The sequence below is a fragment of the Lactuca virosa genome, chromosome 2 (genome assembly GCF_052849685.1).
Source record: "Lactuca virosa cultivar CGN04683 chromosome 2, Lactuca_virosa_CGN04683_v6, whole genome shotgun sequence".
NCBI lineage: Eukaryota > Viridiplantae > Streptophyta > Magnoliopsida > Asterales > Asteraceae > Lactuca > Lactuca virosa.
The window spans coordinates 315,862,074-315,881,149 of NC_136427.1; positions in this window are offsets into that span (position 1 = coordinate 315,862,074).

Sequence of the window (19,076 nt, forward strand, 5' to 3'; positions counted from 1 at the left end):
ACACCAGAGCTTTGCACAATCTCTGGCAAAGAGTGTCGAATGATGCCTGCTGCTCAGGCCTCCAAACAAAAGTAACGCCCTTCCGGGTCAATCTGGTGAGAGGAACCGCAATCTTGGAGAAATCCTTGATAAATCTCCGATAGTAGCCGGCCAATCCCAGAAAACTCCTGATCTCGGATGGGGATCTCGACACCTCCCATCACATAACTGCCTCAATCTTGGCCGGATCGACCAATATCCCATTCTGATTAACGAGGTGTCCCAGGAACGGGACCTCTCGTAACCAGAAATCACACTTGGAGAATTTGGCATACAGCCTCTCCGACCTCAATACCCCAAGAACCTCTCGCAGATGCTCCTTGTGCTGCTCTCTGGATCTCGAATACACCAAGATGTCATCGATGAACACAATCACCGACCGGTCCAACACAGGCCTGCACACCCGGTTCATGAGATCCATGAACGCTTCCGGTGCGTTGGTGTGCCTGAAAGGCATCGCCACAAACTCGTAATGCCCATAACGAGTTCTAAAGGACGTCTTCTGAATATCCTCCTCACATACTCTCATCTGGTGATATCCAGATCTCAAATCAATCTTGGAACCAAGATGCCCCTGCAACTGATCGAATAAATCGTCGATCCTCGGAAGTGGATAACGTTTCTTGACCGTCAGCTTGTTCAACTCCCAATAATCAATACACATCCGGTGCGAACCATCCTTTTTCTTGACAAAAAGGATAGACACTCCCCACAGTGAGCTACTCAGTCTGATAAAACCCTTCCCCAGCAGCTCCTGGATCTGTGAGGATAACTCTTGCATCTCTGGTGGTGCAAGGCGATAAGGTGTCTTGGCAATAGGCGTCGCGCCCGGAACTAAATCAATCCGGAACTCCACCTGCCTCTCGGGAGGCACACCCGACAACTCCTCGGGAAAAACATCAGGAAACTCGCACACTATCGGAACCTCGGCGATAGAACTCGGCCTCTCTGTGGCAACCCGCCTATCCATGACATACGCCAAAAAGCCCATACAACCCTGCTGTAGACTCTGCCTCGCCCTAGCAGCAGAGCAGAAAGCTGACCCGGATCTGGTACCCTCGCCATAAACTGTAAGCACTCCCCCACTAGGGTCTCCTATAGTCACCAACTGACGCTCGCAGTCGATCACTGCTCCAAAACGGCTCAACCAATCCATGCCCACGATGACACATACATCACCCATCGTTATCGGCACCAGATCTATTGGGAACTCGACACCAAAAATCTCCAGCACACATCCTCGGAATACATCAGTAGCAAAAACCACATGCTCGTCAGCTATGGAAACCCTCAGAGGTCGACTCAACGCCTCACGTCGGATACTGATGTGACGACTAAAAGCTAAAGACACGAAGGATCAACTCGCACCCGAGTCAAATAACACCAAAGCAGGTACAGAACTCACAAGAAATGTACCTAAATACAACACATAATAAGCACAATAAATCTAAAAATAAATAAATAAGGAAATACGTACCAGCCACGACATCAGGTGTTGCGCGGACCTCCTCCGCTGTCAGCTGAAAAGCTCTCCCACGAGCCCTCGGAGCCTCGGACTTCACCGGCCGACTATCAATAACACGCAAAGTAGCAGGAGTGGAACCCTGGGCTGATCCCTGAACAAGCTGAGGGCAATCGGCCTTCCGATGGCCGGTCTGATTGCAGTGAAAGAAGACTGCAAATCCCTTAGGTCAATCCTTCGCCATATGCCCCTCTGTGCCACATTTGTAGCAAATCCCCGCTCGGCAAGATCCCTCACGACTCTTGCCGTACTTGCCACAAGTGCGGCCCTTCTGGCCTCCTGATCTCGAATCAGAGGGCTTAGCCAGCTTCGCTGCCGGCTGCGACTGTGCCGGCCTCTGATCTCTCCCCTGAGACTCCGCCTCCTCCTTGGCTTGAGTCTCCAGCTCGATCTCCCTCCTCCTGACATTTTCCTGAAGCTCAGCAAATGTCCGATAAGACGAGTTCACCACGAACTCTCGAATATCCCTCCTCAGAATGCTCAAATACCGGCTCATGCGTGCCTGCTCAGTAGACACATGCTCAGGGCAGAACAACGCCCTCTCGTGAAACATTCGTGTAATCTCAGTCACCGACTCTGTCTTCTACTTGAGAGACAGAAACTCGTGGGCCAACCGTTCCCTCTCCACCGGGGGAACATACTCATCTCGGAACATCAACGTAAACCTCTCCTATGTTACTGCAATATGCTCTGTAGGAGTAAAATTGGTTTTCACAAACCTCCACCAGTCCTTCGCTCCCAAGCGAAGCTGGTTCAGTGCGAACCGGACTCTTAGATGCTCTGGGCACAAACTGTCACACCCCCAAACCGGAACAGCAGAAACGTTCGGGGGCGGAGGACGTCATGTTAAGTATCACAACAATTGTATAATAGTAATCAAAGCAACAACAACCATTGTATTAATAATATTAAGTTTACATTACGTTCAAAACATTTCATGATTTACATTTAAACTATAGCAAAAGTTAAGACGTAAAACTCCTTCTTCGCGACGCCTGAGAGAGTACCTGTTTACTATCGATCCTGAGAATACAAGTGGTTTTAAAAAGTGTCAACATTAAAGTTGGTGAGTTCATAAGTATTTTTGTTATTAAAGTATACACTTTGTTCTTTGGAAAAGATCGTCTGTTCCTCCAGAAAATCCTATATTTTCTTAATGAGTAATATGACCGTACTCGTTACTTCTGCGATTACTTAGTGAATACAAATTATATATAATTCATATCGAATAAACAGTTGAATGTGTGGATCTACCCTAAGCCCACAACCAAACAAGGAACAGAAAATGAGGCTGAAGTCACACATTCCACTGTTTGCCAGATCTTCATTACATATAACTCTAGTTTCTTCACCAAGTAATCACAAAATTAACATTAATTATTCTTTTAGATATGATGAATGTGTTTCCTTTAGAAAATCCTATATTTTCTTGGTAAAATGGTAACCATAATAGTCCCTTCTATAATTACTTAGTTTATACTAACTATATATAACCTGATATCGAACGGACAGTTGAATGTGTGAATCTGCCCTAAGCCCACAACCAAACAAGGAACAGGAAGTAAGGCGAAAGTCACACATTCCACTGCCTATCGGATATTATTTATATATAACTCTGATGTATAAACTAAGGAATTATAGAATTAACCATTAAATGTCCTTTATATTATACTAGTTTATAAATAAGTGTTGAACCTTTTGTAAATATGTTCGTAGTTCGACTTACTTTATTGTAAAACATTGTTTTCAGTAATGAATGTTATTGTTTTCAGAAAGTTAAATCGAATACTGTTTACCTTTAAAAATAATGATGTTTATCATAGAAAATCCTATATTTTCTATAAAGCCGATTTGTAGTCTTAATCATTCCAAGACCGAAAAGCACAAGTATAATTACTATACTTAGTTTAATGATACCTAGTTTTATTTATAAGAACAACTAGGTGAAGATGTGTTTTCCCTGAAAACTCGATGTGACGATACTACCCTCCTATGATCAATTAGTACCTACGAGTCGTATATAACCGATATCGAATAGACAGTTGAATGCGTGAATCTGCCCTAAGCCCACAACCAAACAAGGAACAGGAAGTAAGGCGGAAGTCCCACATTCCACTGTCTATCAAACTTTAATTTTATATAACCCTGTTGTATATACTGAGTAATCACATAGTTAATATCCCTTGGAAATGTTTAGGAAAAGTATATTACTACGTAAATATATCGTTGTTTTCTCCTTGTGAGTTCTTATAACCATACTAATATGACGGATAACCTGATATGACATGAATCGTTTGTCAATATCAAAAAAGACGTTTGTCACCCGCAAACCTGCCGGTCAAACTGTAGCTAACAGTCAGGGTGCGGGATTGTCAATCCCGTATAGATCTATACACAAACTCACGCTCTCCCTACAGGAGACTCTGGTTCTTAAGACTAGACTTCCTTTGGTACTTAGATAAGTACACGAAGACGTGTCTCACAATTAGTTTCAACGAATTTACAAGTAATAATGTGAAAACCTTTTTATAATTTAACAAGTAATTTGTAAAAAGATCCATTTGTTCCATAAACTATACTTATTATAGTTTATAAGTTTATTTCCATGTTTTAAACCTGGACTTTGTAAAATAGTTCATATGATCCATACGCTATACCTATTATAGTTTATGAGTTTATTTCCATGTTTTAACAAGTTTCACGTTTAAATACGTAATAATGGTAAGAAAAACATAATAAGTAAATTATATTTTAAAACACAAAATTTATTGTGTTTTACTTGTATTCCCCCCCCCCCCCTAAAAACATTAAAAAAAAGTTTGGAAAAATATGGGGGTATGAACTCACCTGATAAGTGGTGATTCGATTGAAGGCTCGATATAGGATGTTATTTCCACAAGTTAGATCCCGTAACAAAATCGAGTCCTAATTAGCATTTTATTTAATATATATGTATACAATTAGTGTATATAAACATAAGAATGATAAGGAATTGGACTAATTTGTAAGTTTAACTTACAAATAAAAGTGTTAGAAGCAAAATGGAAGGCTGCTATGAGTTTACGGCTAGCCCCAAGAGTTCACGACCCAAGAAGATCTTGGTGTTCTTGGGTTTACGGTTGAGTGTTCTTGATGAAATGAAGGAGATTCAAGGTTTTACGGTTGAGTGTTCTTGATGAAATGAAGGAGATTCAAGGGTTTACGGTTGAGTGTTCTTGATGAAACGAAGAACACTTGAATATCTAAGAAAGATCCTAAGAAGATTCAAAGGATGAAGGATGATAGTTGAGAGAGAAAAAGTGTTCACGGTTGGAGTTCTTGAGAGTGAAAGGTGTGTTTTCGGCTGAACTATGAGAGAATGAGGAAAGATTTCGAATATCATGTATATATCGGTGTGAGTTTGCGGCTGTAAATGGTTCAGGGTCGTAAACTCAAACCGACTAAGGGTTTGCGGTTGCACTCTAACCGAGGAAGGATAAGGTTGTGAACATTACCTGAGAAGATAAGGTTTGACCGAAGATAAGAGTTGACCGAAGGGGTTTGCGGTCCGAGGAGTGAGTTCTCGGCTGTGAACCGAGGTTTACGGCTGCGAACCTCGTTTGCGGCCCAAGCGAGGGTTTGCAGTTCGGACAGGGTTCTCGGTTCCAAGTGTTTTCCTTCCGAAACACACAACACCTTTGAATACAATGTTTATACACCTATAACTCATTAATCTAATCATACTAAGATAATTAAAGAAATAAGTTTGGCCTTTATTTGACCTGCTTGACTTTTTTTGACTAATGGTTAACTGAAAATAACGGGTTGTTACACAAACAAGTGTAGAAACATCCCTCAATATCAGAGATCCACCTCATAGCAACAATCAGATCATGTGTCCCATCAAACTCTGGTGGCTTCGTGTTGCTGAACTCCCGAAACAGCAACGAGTCACCTCCCTGTGGCCTGGCTGCAGCGACATATGCGGTGGCTGCAACAACAGTGGCCTCAGTAACAGTGGCATACCGCTCATCAAAAGTCTCAATCAAGGTGGTCTTAATAGACCCAAACATCTCAGGAATATCCGCTCGAATAGGTGCGGCCACCTCCTCGTGAATCATCCTGCAAATCTCATCATCACTAGTCCCACTGCTCTCGGGGTTGTGACGTGTACCCACCATGATGTCTCTGAAACACAACACAAAGATCATCAGAGACTCGCTCAAGCATACTCACATTCGATCACTCATCCCTACTTGTTCCTTAGCATCCTAAGGACTCTTACTTGGGTTGCATACAGATCCGGTGCTTTCAGTAGTACAGGCCCAATACTACCTTCTACACCAACCTGTAGTCACCCAAAGTCCTCCTCCTAGGACCCTAGTTCACAAGTACTCTATCTCTCACGAATAAAAGACTACCCTCTCAGTAGATCTCTCATATGCTCATCTAGGTATCTCTCCTAGATTATCCCTCGACTCAAGACTTTCTCTCTCTAAATGATCCTGCTAGATACTCTCACTCGGCACATACTCAAAGCACATAACAGATAGCAACGACTCCTAAGCTAAGGTATCACAAATCAAGCAACTCTAGTCCTAAAATATGAAATACATAGCCTATCCTCTAGCATGCATTACTAACATCTCATAAATATCTCATAACACAAATAAGTAAGGGTATTTTAGGAAATCACCGTTCGGGCTCTGGCTGATTGTACACACTGCTCCAACTCGATTTCTCTTAAAACTCTTTCTCATTTTAGAAAAATTCATTTCTTTTGAAAATCTTTCTCAAATCCTCAGTTTGAGTTTAGACATACCCGAAAGTACACCCGAATCCCTCAAACCAAGGCTCTGATACCAACTTGTAACACCGTAAATTTTCAAACAAAAATTTTCATTTAAAAACCCAATTATCTCATTTCAAAATCACAAAATTCCACAAACATCAAGTTATTAAAACACATGTCCCAAAACTATTTATAACACAAATCTAGGATCCTCCAAAACATATATATTGGGTATTTTGTGTTGCGTCATGGGCTTAGTTTGAGTATATCCGGATTGGGCCTGTCCATCCGTGATTATTAATTAGGGTTAAGCTATAAATAGTGCATGCATGTATGCCTTAGATATGGTCGTGATTATTATTATTATTGCTTTGTAACCCTAAGCACCTCTACAGTCGAAGTTCTTAATCGAGATCTTTTGAGGTGTTAAAGCTTAATCATTCGACATCAGTTAAACCATTCATGTGTTCTTTATTACGTTGTTTATTGCTTTTCTGCTAAGAATCAATCGATCCTACTAGAACTTTGTTCTAACAATTGGTATCAGAGCAGGAGACTGTGTGATCAAAACACATTCCTTCTGTTTGAAGAGTGAGGAGAGAAGGATGTGGATTGAGCTGAAAGAGACGGAGTTAAATAGGGCTAGGGATGAGATTATTTATTTGCAATGAGACAATTTAAAGTTTTTAAAACAACGGAATGTTTTTTGCTTGATTGCTAAACGCTTATATATGAATATTACTCAGTTGCACTTAAATTGTGAAATAGGGAAAAAGATTCATAAGATGATCTTACCCTTCCTTGAATTTAAGGAGGATGAGGTCATCGCTGAGTGTGAATCCATAATGTCCTCAGAAGAGACTTCCATCACTTATAAAATCGGACTAGACAAGATAGAGACCTTTATTGACTTTAAGGAACATAAATGTATGCTCAAAAAACTATTAGATGAAAATGATAGGTTGAAAATTAAGTCCGAGACCATTCAAACATTTGACTCATCTAACGCCAAATTAATTTCAGAACATAAAATGAATATAGAAAACACGTCTGAATTTGATGAGGAAAGTGAGATGAGAGAAATCTCGGTGGAAGATGTGGTTGATTGCTCTGAATTTATGAAGAGCAAAACCGAGAATGAAAAACCACTCATATATGAGAACTCGGTTGAATATGCTCGCCTGTCAAAGGACAAGCCGCAGAAACTCAAAGAGAAAGCAATGGTCTATCAGAAATTTCAAACAGTGCCAAATCAAGTATATGCTGTTACAGGGGTCACTGAAAAACAAACAGCAGAATTGAAAGTATTGGTCGACACAGACAATGCTGAAGGGTGCGACGATTATTTCTGGTCAGCCCCTATTGATAATGCAGACGAAACCATCGGCTTATCGGAGCGAACCTCGTGGAGGGTAAGAGGTAGATATGTTGTTGAACCCATCAACAAGCCCTCAAGTTTTGATAAACCAAGCACGAGTGGAACAAAAGAGATACCAGAAGAACCAAAGAAATTATCCAATGTATCTTCCAAGACAACCGAAACTCAAAAGGAGAAGCCAAAATCAAGCTTCAATATTCATAAATCTCAAAAACAGTTGGCTGAACAGAAACGCCAAAGAAATCAGAGATACATGAAGAATATGAATGAGCGAAAACGGTTTTGGCAGTCTCAAAACCCTAACTACGTTCCTTCCAAGAAAGAGTCAAACATCAAAGAAAATGACAAGCCAAACCGAAAGGAAAGTTTTAGTCCAAGCTCCTATTATTCCAAAGCTCAGAACCGAACATCCAGTTTCGGTTCCAACACCAAAGCTCAGAACCGAACATCCAGTTTCGGTTACAATACCAGATCTCAGAATCGAACATACAGTTTCAGTCACAACGTCAAGGCTAACAACCGAAAGTCAAGCTTCGGTCCTTCTTGCTACCAACAAAAGCCGAATTCAATGAAGGACATCAAAGGAAAGTGAAAGCTTGATTCGAATTCTGATATCAACAATAAGAAAAAGTCAGCTAACCCTAGGATTCAAAAGTATATTCCAAAACCATCTAACAACACACCATCTGATACACCACAATTTAAACAAGATAAAAACAAAATCAAGGTGTATACCATCAAAAGAAAAGACAAAACCACTCTAATAAAAAGAACTTATTTGGTTGATATTTCTGATGCTATTCCTTTTTCTGTAAAAGACTCACCAGGGCCCAAGAGACTTTGGGTTCCTAAATCTGCTTGAACTTGCAGGTTATAAGTGACGAGCAGTTCGATGATGAATGGTACATAGATAGTGGCTGCTCGCGTCACATGACAGGAAGGAGGGAAGAGCTGAGGGAGTTTCGGTCCCTTAAGGATGGTGGATGTGTGAAGTATGGAAATAATTCTTTTGGCACAATCAAAGGATATGGAATGATAACCAACGGAGACTTCACGATTCGAAAAGTGGCTTATGTGGAAGGGTTGCAGCACAACCTCATCAGTGTATCTCAATTGGTTGTGGGAACCGGTTTGAAAGTTTCATTCGATGATGAGGGATCAGAAATAATTGAGAAGCAATCCAAAAGAGTTCTATTGAAGTCTGAATGCAAGGGAGAGATGTATCCTTTAAATCTCAACCCAATTCGAGGAAAACCAACAATATGCCTGCTGTCAAAGGCAAACTCTGATGAAAGCTGGTTATGGCATCGACGCCTATCGCACCTGAACTTCAAAGACATTAATAAGTTGGTGCTTGGTGATCATGTTCACGACCTTCCTCTTCTCAAGTTTGATAAGGAACACCTATGTGCAGCGTGTGAGATGGGCAAACAAAGCAGAAAGAGCCATCCTACACGTATCAATACAAAGATTGTTGAAGCTCTTGAACTACTGCATATTGACTTATGTGGACCTTCGGCTATCGAAAGCTTCGGTGGAAGTAAGTTCATTCTTGTCATAGTAGATGATTTTTCACGCTTCACCTGGGTTTTCTTTCTTAAACATAAATCAGATGCGACTCCCAAGTTGAAGGCGTTTATCAAGCAAGTGGAACTGCAGCTGCGAAAGCTGGTGAGGAATATTAGAAGCGACAATGGGCTTGAAATCAAGAATAAAGATTTTGAGGATTTTCTGGCTGAAAAGGGGATATCTCACAACTTCTCGCCCCCCTATACACCACAACAGAATGGAATTGTTGAAAGACGAAACCGTTCCTTGTGTGAGGCAGCCCGAACCATGCTAAGCTTCGCTTCTCTTCCGCTATACTTCTGGGCCGATGCAGTTGCAACCACGTGCTATACTCATAACCGATCCTTACTTAACAAACGATTCTCCATCACTCCGTATGAGATTCTGAGCAATCGGAAGCCGAACGTTAAGTTTTTCCACGTGTTCGGTTCAAGATGCTTCATTTTCAACTCCAAAGAGAACCGAAACAAGTTCGATGTTAAAGCCGATGTTGAATCATAAAAGTGACCCTCTTGAACTCAGCTACCGCAACCATCTTTCTACCGCAACGGTTCAGCACCCGGAGTCAATCTTGTTCATCAGCAACCGGAGTCAGCTACCGCAGTCAATTTAGCTAGATTACGTTATTTGTCTTTTATGTAATACACTCTATTATCCAGTATGCCTTGCACGGCTGCTTATAGAGTTGTAATCTAGTGTAGTTCCTAAGTCTCTATAAATAGACTTACTCTCTTTGTATTCAAAAAATATAGAAGAACCGATAACTTATGAATTCTACCTGAATACACATTCTGAAGTTATCTCTCTATCTTTCTTCACTCATCTCTTCTTACTTAAATCTTATCATAATTCTGCTGATCATAATCCCTCTTCGGAGCAAGTCTTTAAGACTTAATCACTAAGCTTGATCTTCCTTATTAACTTGGAGTGAATGCATTCCTTGTTATGAATCAGCTTAAGTGTCTTCTTGATATAACAATTGCTGTCATTTCCATTCCTTTACATTTCCGCAACTAACTCTCTAACTATCTAACTATATTATTGTTGAGCTTTTAGATCCTTTGAGATTAACTATTCCGCATTATACTTGTTCTAACTTTTGTTCAAGTGTGTCTCCAAGTTTTTCTCTCAACAATTGGTATCAGAGCCAAAGTAGTTGCTTTTTGAAAACGGAACTCTGATTTTTCAAAGAGCCTTCTATACCACTAAAGCTCATTTCTTCAAAACAAAAAAAAAAACAATTTCAAATGGCACAATCATTATCTCTAAATGTTTCCAACAGTGTCGGTGGTTCTAACCGAGCCCCAATACTAGTCGCAAATGAATATCATCACTGGTCACAAAGAATGGAAAGGTACTTGAGAAGACTGGGTAGAGATGTATGGAGATCCGTAGAAGAAGGACCACATGTTCCAGTCCTTACACCAGTCCAAACTGACGGCACTGCAACCAGGCTAGGAGGAGGTCAACCAGCCATGAGCCGTCCCACCAAGGATGATCTCGATAAAATGGAAAATGATGATGTTGCTTTTTATGAAATCTCCTGCGGAGTTGCTCCTGACAACTTCGATATTATCATAAATTGCAAATCAGCGAAAGAGATCTGGGATGTTCTCAAAAACCTGTACGAAGGCTCAGAACAAGCACAAGATAAGAAGCTTACTACCGCACTCAACGAGTTCAACAACTTCAAAGCTCATACTGGAGAAAGTTTGGAAGACTCCTTCAAAAGGTTCAACCTGATAGTCACCAAGTTATCCAATGCGGGCACCATCCGCAGTAACCATGAAATCAATCTTCAGTTTCTTAATGGTTTGGGCAGACATTGGACTACGGCCAAGATGATAGTCCAAGGCGATAGAAAGATTCACTCCCTGTCACTTTACAAGCTCTATGGAGAGCTGCAAGCTCAAGAATCCACCGTACTCAAAGACTGTGCTGACTTCGGAGGACCACTTGCTCTCATAGCATAAGCTCCACCGCAGTCACCTTACCCTTCCTCGTATGACACTCTACCGCAGTCATACGAAGCGGATTCTGAATATGATGATGAAGAAGATTTTCAGAAGGCTATTGCTCTGGTTAGCCAACAGTTCAACCGTCTACCACCTCCTTCCTTCCGCAAGAATCAGCAGTTCAACAAACCTCCATTCAACCGTAACTTCGGTTCTCAGAATAACCACTCTCGATTTCCCAAAAGTTCTCATCCACCACCGCAATCTCAGAATATTCAACCAAAGGAGGTACCGCAGTCTCCTCAAATCACTGACTCTGGTACTCCTGAAGACAAGACTGATGTTGTAATTTGTCACAAATGCAACAAAGAGAATCACTTTGCACGAGATTGTAAGGCCAATGTAGTAAAAGACAGAGCATTCTACCTTAGAATGGCTCAAGAGTTGGAAGACAAAGAAAAAACTGAAAAGGCAAGGGCATATGTGGCCCATGTCAAAAGAGACCATCAAGTCTGGTCATCCGGAGACGAAGATGAGGCCATCAGCAGTGTCAAAGGAAAAGGGAAAATCTGCATGCTGGCCACTGCGGATGATGATGGGTCTACAATGTTGAACAAGAACTACTGCTACATGGCAAAGGATGGAACACTAAGCATCGTCGAACAGGTAAAACTCATGATCCAAACTCTAAACTATAGCATGCATGACTGTCAGCCTTACATAGATGATCTTAATGACACTTGTGCTGCCGTCCTTACAGACTATAATAAAGCCTTAGATGAGAAGAACATTGCGTCCCAAGAGATGTTCCACGTGAGAGGACGACTGGATAACAAAAGACTTAAGATGGCTATGTTAGAGAAGGACCTAGAGTTAGAAAAGGATGCAAGAATGTTAAGTGAAACCCAATTAAAGATAGCTTTGAACCAGAGAGATTTAGCTCAGAGAGAAATTGTACGCTTAAATCTCTTAATTGAAAAATTGTTTAATGAAAGTGAAGCTATTGAAAATTTGGTAAACAATGGAACCGTGGACAATACATACAATTGGGGTTGGTCAAATGGATATCCTACCTCAATGGATTCCTCACCCCGGTTCAACAAAGACAGACTGTATGTCCCTCCAGACCGAGAATTTCATTTCCCTGTCAATGACAAGACTTTTCCCGAAGATATTAAAACTCACTTCGGTAGACTGCACAACTTAAGCAATAATTGTGTCATTGAGGAAATTGTGCCGGAGGTTTCGGGTCACACATGTGATCAAATTCCTATCTGTGGCACCATCTATCCAAATTCTCAAACTTCATCCGTAGTTGATGAAGAGATTGTTGTTGAGGGCCACGAAGTCTCAAAAGACTTTCCATCTCTGTCCTCAGACCGCAGTGTCTCTCACTGTAGTCAAATGTCCCACAAATGTCCCACCGAAGTCCCATCTAAGACTTACTCAGCGGTAGTCAAGTCATCCCTACCGCAGTCATCAGTTCAAGGAACTGTAACTCTTCAGCCAATATTTCATGAACTACCTATAGAAAATTTTGAAGTAGGTCAATGTTCCCAAATTCCTGAATCCTCAAGTTCTGATGACTCAAGTCCGCGTTTTCAAAATCATTCTAAGAATTCCAGGAAACCGCAGTTGAACAACAATGACTGCGGTTCACCAAAATCTTTGGCAAAAAAGGCTTTTAAAGAAGAAATCAGATCTCACGGCACTAATAGACAAACTTTTTCAAAAAAACAAGAAGCAAGTCATATATCCTAAATCCAAAAGTCCTAAAAAATTTGTTTTCTCTCACTACATTTCAAAAAACTCTTCTTTCATGAAAACAAACAAAAAGGAAAGTTCAGTTTCAAAAGTCATTCCTACTCCTTCTGACACAACCCAAAAGGGTGTTCAATCTTTTCGAAACTATGTTTTTCAGGTCTATTCTTCAAATGATCCTAAATGGAAAGGTATTTTACCCACTCCAACACTTCTAAAGTCACGTCAAAACTTCAAATGGAAGGGTATCTTACCAAATCCATCAAAAAGAATTCAGAAATCTACACATGCTAAAACCTTTCATAAACAGACTTTTTCAAAACCCAAAAACACTCGTGTCAGGAATTACTCATCTCGGACTGGTAACAGATCCAAAACATCCTTAAAACCGCTGACCAATCACAGTGTTAGATCAAAAGACAAAATCTCCTTTTGTAAATGTCAGTGTAGTTATCAAAAGGTTTTATCTCATGTCAAATCGAGTCAGAGTCAGAAACCTCGTATTTTTTCAAAAAATCACAACACTCCAAATCTACTCAAACACCCAGGACTAGGCTCAAAAGATGACAAGAGACCTGTCCCTGCAACCTCGGACCATGCATCACTCAGAAACACATCAATTGTCCCAGGCTCCAAACTTGTTTGGATGCCTAAACTAACCGTGTAATTCTCAGGCTTTGTGCAAGGAGGAACAAGAAGAAGAGTGGTTAATTGACAGTGCCTGCTCCTTGCACATGACCGGAAGGTTAGAGTACCTTCGGGATTTCAGGCCTATATGCAATGTTGGAAATGTCACGTTTGGTAACAATGCAAACGGTGTCATCCGAGGTTACGGTGTTCTCACTACGGGGAACTTTTCCATTCAGAAGGTTGCTTATGTAGAAAGCCTTAAACACAATCTCATCAGTGTTGGCCAACTATGTAAAGCAGGACATCGTGTTGAATTTGATGATCAGTTTTGCTACGTAATGACGAGTGATAGAAACACTTGCCTGATCAAATCTCGATCCGAAGGTACCATGTACCATTTGGATGTTTCTCTAATCATTGGTAAACCGCAATTGTGTTTCTTGTCCAAAGCTGTATCCGAAGTCAGCTGGCTATGGCACCGTAAGCTAGCTCATCTCAACTTCCGGTACATCAACAACTTAGTCACTGGAGAACTAGTCCGCGGTCTCCCTATTCTCAAATTTAGCAACGATACTCTCTGTCCGACTTGTGAATGTGGTAAGCAGTCTAAAGCAAGTCACCCTCTGATAATGGACTCTTCTATTTCTGAACCACTAGAGCTATTGCACATTGATCTCTGCGGTCCATCAACCGTAGCCAGCCTCCACCACAAGAAGTATATACTGGTTATTGTTGATGACTATACACGCTTCACATGGGTCTTCTTTCTCAGACTCAAATCAGAGACACCGCAGATCTTCATCAACTTCATCAAAGAAATCGAACTTCAGATCAAGCTTCCAGTTAGACGCATCCGCAGTGATAATGGAACCGAGTTCACTAATCATCTTCTTAACAGTTTCTTGGTGTCCAAAGGCATTTCTCACAACTTCTCATCACCCTACACACCGCAACAAAATGGTGTAGTAGAAAGAAGGAACCACACACTAGTAGAAGCAGCCAGATCCATGCTTAACTTCGCCCAACTTCCTCTCTACTTCTGGGCTGAAGCAGTAGCAACCGCATGCTTTGTCCAAAACCGAAGTATCGTGTGCAAACGCCTCAATAAAACACCATATGAGGGCCTTAACAACCGTAAGCCCAATGTTTTCTTCTTTCATATTTTTGGGTGTAGATGCTTTGTGATCAACAATAGAGATTAGCTCAACAAGTTTGCACCGAAGTCCGACGAAGGCATATTCCTTGGTTACTCCACTAACAAGGTTGCTTATCGAGTGCTCATCAGGCGTACAAGGCTGATCATTGAAAGCTTCGATGTGAAATTTGATGATTCTCACATCCGCGACGCCCCTCCATCTACTGAAACCACCGCAATCATGGAAAGTGACATTCCTGCCTCTTCAGGTCCCTTGAATCTAGTTGAAGTCAACTATGAGGATCTTTTCGATCCTATTGAAACGTCAAAACTATCCGAAGTTCTTGTGTCACCCGCAGCTCAACAACAACATGCTGATGTTTCTGGACCATCTCTATCTGAAGTAGCCTCTCTCAATACTTCCACCTCTCCGGTTGAGGGGGAAAGATCTACTCCGGATCTAGCCGCAACCGTCGAGGTTCCAGTACTTGATGTTGTTCAAATTCCTGTCCGCAGAGAAGCATTACCATCAAACGTATCTTCGGATTCAGATGATGAACTCATAGAAAATATCGACACTAGAACTGATCCAAGGATTGTCACTCTCCCATCCGCAGTCCAGGTGGAACCTTCTCAGGTTCCAGAGGAACTCCTATCTGCAACCCAGGGGGAACCTCTCCCAACTGCTCAAGAGAATTCCGTTCCAATAGATCAAGATGACTCAGCAGGATGTTCTCAAGTCCAGGGGGAACTGTCATCTCCAACCGCAGATTCCTCTGACATTCAAGATATTCCCTCTACCGCAGCTGCTGATCATCTGCTGCCACGTCTTCATGTATGGACGAAAGACCACCCACCAGGTCAAATCATTGGGAACCCATCAGCAGGCATCCAGACTAGATCTTCCAAGGACCTATCTGATCACTGCCACTATGCAGCATTTATGTCCTCGGTAGAACCCAGAACGATCAAAGAAGCATTGCTTGAACTTGACTGGATAGCCGCAATGCAAGAAGTGCTTGAAGAATTTCAAAGAAATAAAGTTTGGCAGCTTGTTCCAAAGCCACGTGGTCACTCCATTGGTGGCACTAGATGGGTGTTCAAAAATAAGTTGGATGAATCTGGTGCGGTAGTCAGAAACAAGGCAAGGCTAGTTGCAAAGGGGTATAGTCAACTTGAAGGCATTGACTACGATGAAACGTATGCTCCGGTAGCACGCATGGAAGCTATCCGGATCTTTTTAGCATATGCAGCCCACAAAAACGTCAAGGTACACCAAATGGACGTTAAGAGTGCCTTTCTCAATGGGGAACTAAAAGAAGAGGTTTATCTTCAGCAACCTCCAGGCTTTGAAAATGTTGAATTCCCAGACCACTGCTACAAGCTTGAAAAGGCAGTATACGGTCTGAAGCAAGCCCCAAGAGCATGGTATGAGACTCTTTCTGAATTCCTTGTCTCATCCGGGTACAAGAGAGGAGTGATTGATCCCACACTATTCAGAAAAGAAAATGGCGACCACTTCATGATGGTACAGATATATGTGGATGATATCATCTTCGGTTCGACTGATCAAGGCATGGTGGATGAATTTGCTAAGCTCATGACCAACAAGTTCAAAATGAGCATGAATAGAGAGATTAATTTCTTTCTAGGTCTTCAAGTGAAACAAGTACCGCAAGGCATATTCATTCATCAAGAAAAATACACCACTGAACTATTGAAGAAATATTCTATGGACAACTGTTCATCTGCTAAGGTCCCCATGGCCTTCGGTTATAAGATCTCTGCTGACCCCTCAGGCGAATCTGTGGATCACAAGACTTATAGAGGCATCATCGGCTCTTTGATGTACCTCACTGCAAGCAGGCCAGACATTATCTTTGCAACTGGTGTATGTGCAAGGTATCAGGCTGACCCAAAAGTCTCACATATGACCGCAGCCAAACAGATACTACGGTACCTGAAAGGAAGCAAATCTCTTGGTCTATGGTACCCCGCAGGCAATGACTTCAGCCTGCAAGCTTTCACAGATGCGGATGATGCCGGATGCAAGCTCGATCGAAAAAGCACTTCAGGAGGATGTCAATTCTTGGGTGAAAGACTAGTCAGCTGGTCCTCAAGAAAACAAAGTTGTGTCTCTCTATCAACTGCAGAAGCCGAGTATGTGGCCGCAGCCAGCTGTTGCTCTCAAGTCCTTTGGATGAAAACTCAACTAATGGACTACGGGTATAGAATGCTGCGGATACCGATCTATTGTGACTCTGAAAGTGCTATTGCTATTTCTCACAATCCAATTCAGCACTCCAAGACTAAGCACATTGAACTACGGTATCATTTCATCAAAGACCACATCTTAAAAGGTAATATTGAACTCATCTTTGTCCCTTCTCATGAAGAGATTGCTGATGTGTTCACAAAAGCGCTCGATTCAACAAAGCTTAACATCTTCTTGCAAATGTTAGGAATGATGAATCCAGACCCGCAATTCTTTTTGAATTGTTAGCTACCGCAGACCATCCTTGGTCTCCGTTGCGGTTCTAACTGAGAATTACGTGTGATAGATGGTTTTGGTACCGCTGTCTAGGTACCGCAACCATATATCATACGTATCTCTCATGGGTCTTTATGGTCTGTTATTACTAATCTTTGTACAAGTGTTATTACTTTCCTTGTTCATCCGCAATGACGTTTCTCAACCGCAATGAAAGTTTCATCCGCAATGACGTTTCTCAACCGCAATGAAAGTTTCATCCGCAATGACGTTTCTCAACCGCAATGAAAGTTTCATCCGCAATGACGTTTCTCAACCGCAATGAAAGTTCCATCCGCAATGACGTTTCCAACTGCAATGAATTTTCCATCCGCGATCATCATGATAATTTCTCAACAGTTTTATCAACTCTTGAATCTTTGTGTGCTATTTAATGATCCTTCATTAAATTAAACATTAAAGACAAAAAAAAACATTCTCTTTAGAAACTGTCACATTCTCTTTCTGAATAATCCTTGTATCAGACCTATTTTAGGGATGATGACAAAAAGAACGTTTTTCAATAAACTCATCCTTAATTTGTCCTTTCCTCTCCCCAATACGTCCCATCCGTTACAACTTCCTCTCCCATCACCCCCACGATCACCTGACGTATTGACATGCGTCTGACTTTACATTAAATGCAAAACCCCTTTTGGAAATCTCCCAAAATCTCTTCAAACCCGTTTTAATTATGTGTGGCTGAGATTTAATCCAAAATTCATCGATTTCCCCCAAAACCCCAATCGACGTTTTACCCTATCCTTACCATTTACCTAGGGTTAAACATTTTTTTTACCCCCTTTATAAACCCATCTTCTTCCCAAACAATACTTTACGTTTTCTGAATATCGATTCTTTCTCCCAAATTCCTCAAAACCTTCAAAACTTTCAAGAACTCTGTTTTCTTCTCTCAAATCTTCAACAATGGTGAAATCAGGTGCATCAAAGAAGCAATCCAAGGCTTCAGGTTCTGTAAATCCAACAGGTTCCGACTCTCCAACAATCGCTTCAAGTAATTTCAGAGCAATATTTGAAGATCATCCTTCATATAATGCTCCCATCAAGCTTATGATCAAGTTTCTCAGGAACCACCCTCTGTTTGGTCCATTCGATGCATTTACAGACGTTGTTCCAGTTTCTACTCTATTTAAATGTGCATTCTCTGCATATCGCCCAATGGAGAACCCCCAAGAAGTTCACCTCAATCTCATGAACGATTCTTTGGTCATCTTGTCCAAAGAAAAGTTCTTAAATGCCATTAATCTTCTGGCTCACCCCTCCATCAAGATTTTCTCACCTTCAATGGCAGACGTTACATCCGCACTCTACCAGATGGGGTATCAGAAACCAATTCGAGGGAGTGGTGAGTTCAAAAAGAATCAGCTGCCTGCGGTATGGCAGTTTGTGTGTCATTTTGTCATCCGCTGCCTATCCGGCAGAACCGGAGGCATCGACAACATGGGACTGAAGCTACTGGAATTGGTATGGAGCATCTACACAGGCCACGACGTAAACTATGGACAAATCCTTTGGGACGACTTCCTCCAATACATTCCCAAAGAGCACCCAAGGGAGAACCCAACCGAGCTCACATTTGCACGGTTCTGGTCACTTTGCATCTCAGACTTACATGCGGATGCTGGAATAGACATGGGTAGTGACATCAACTTTTTCGTCACTAAGGATCTTAAAAGGTACAACCCTTCTTCTGATCAAACGATATTTGGACCGATCCGCAGACTCCCTACTCATATCCTTTCTTCTCTTGGTCTTGAGACTGCTG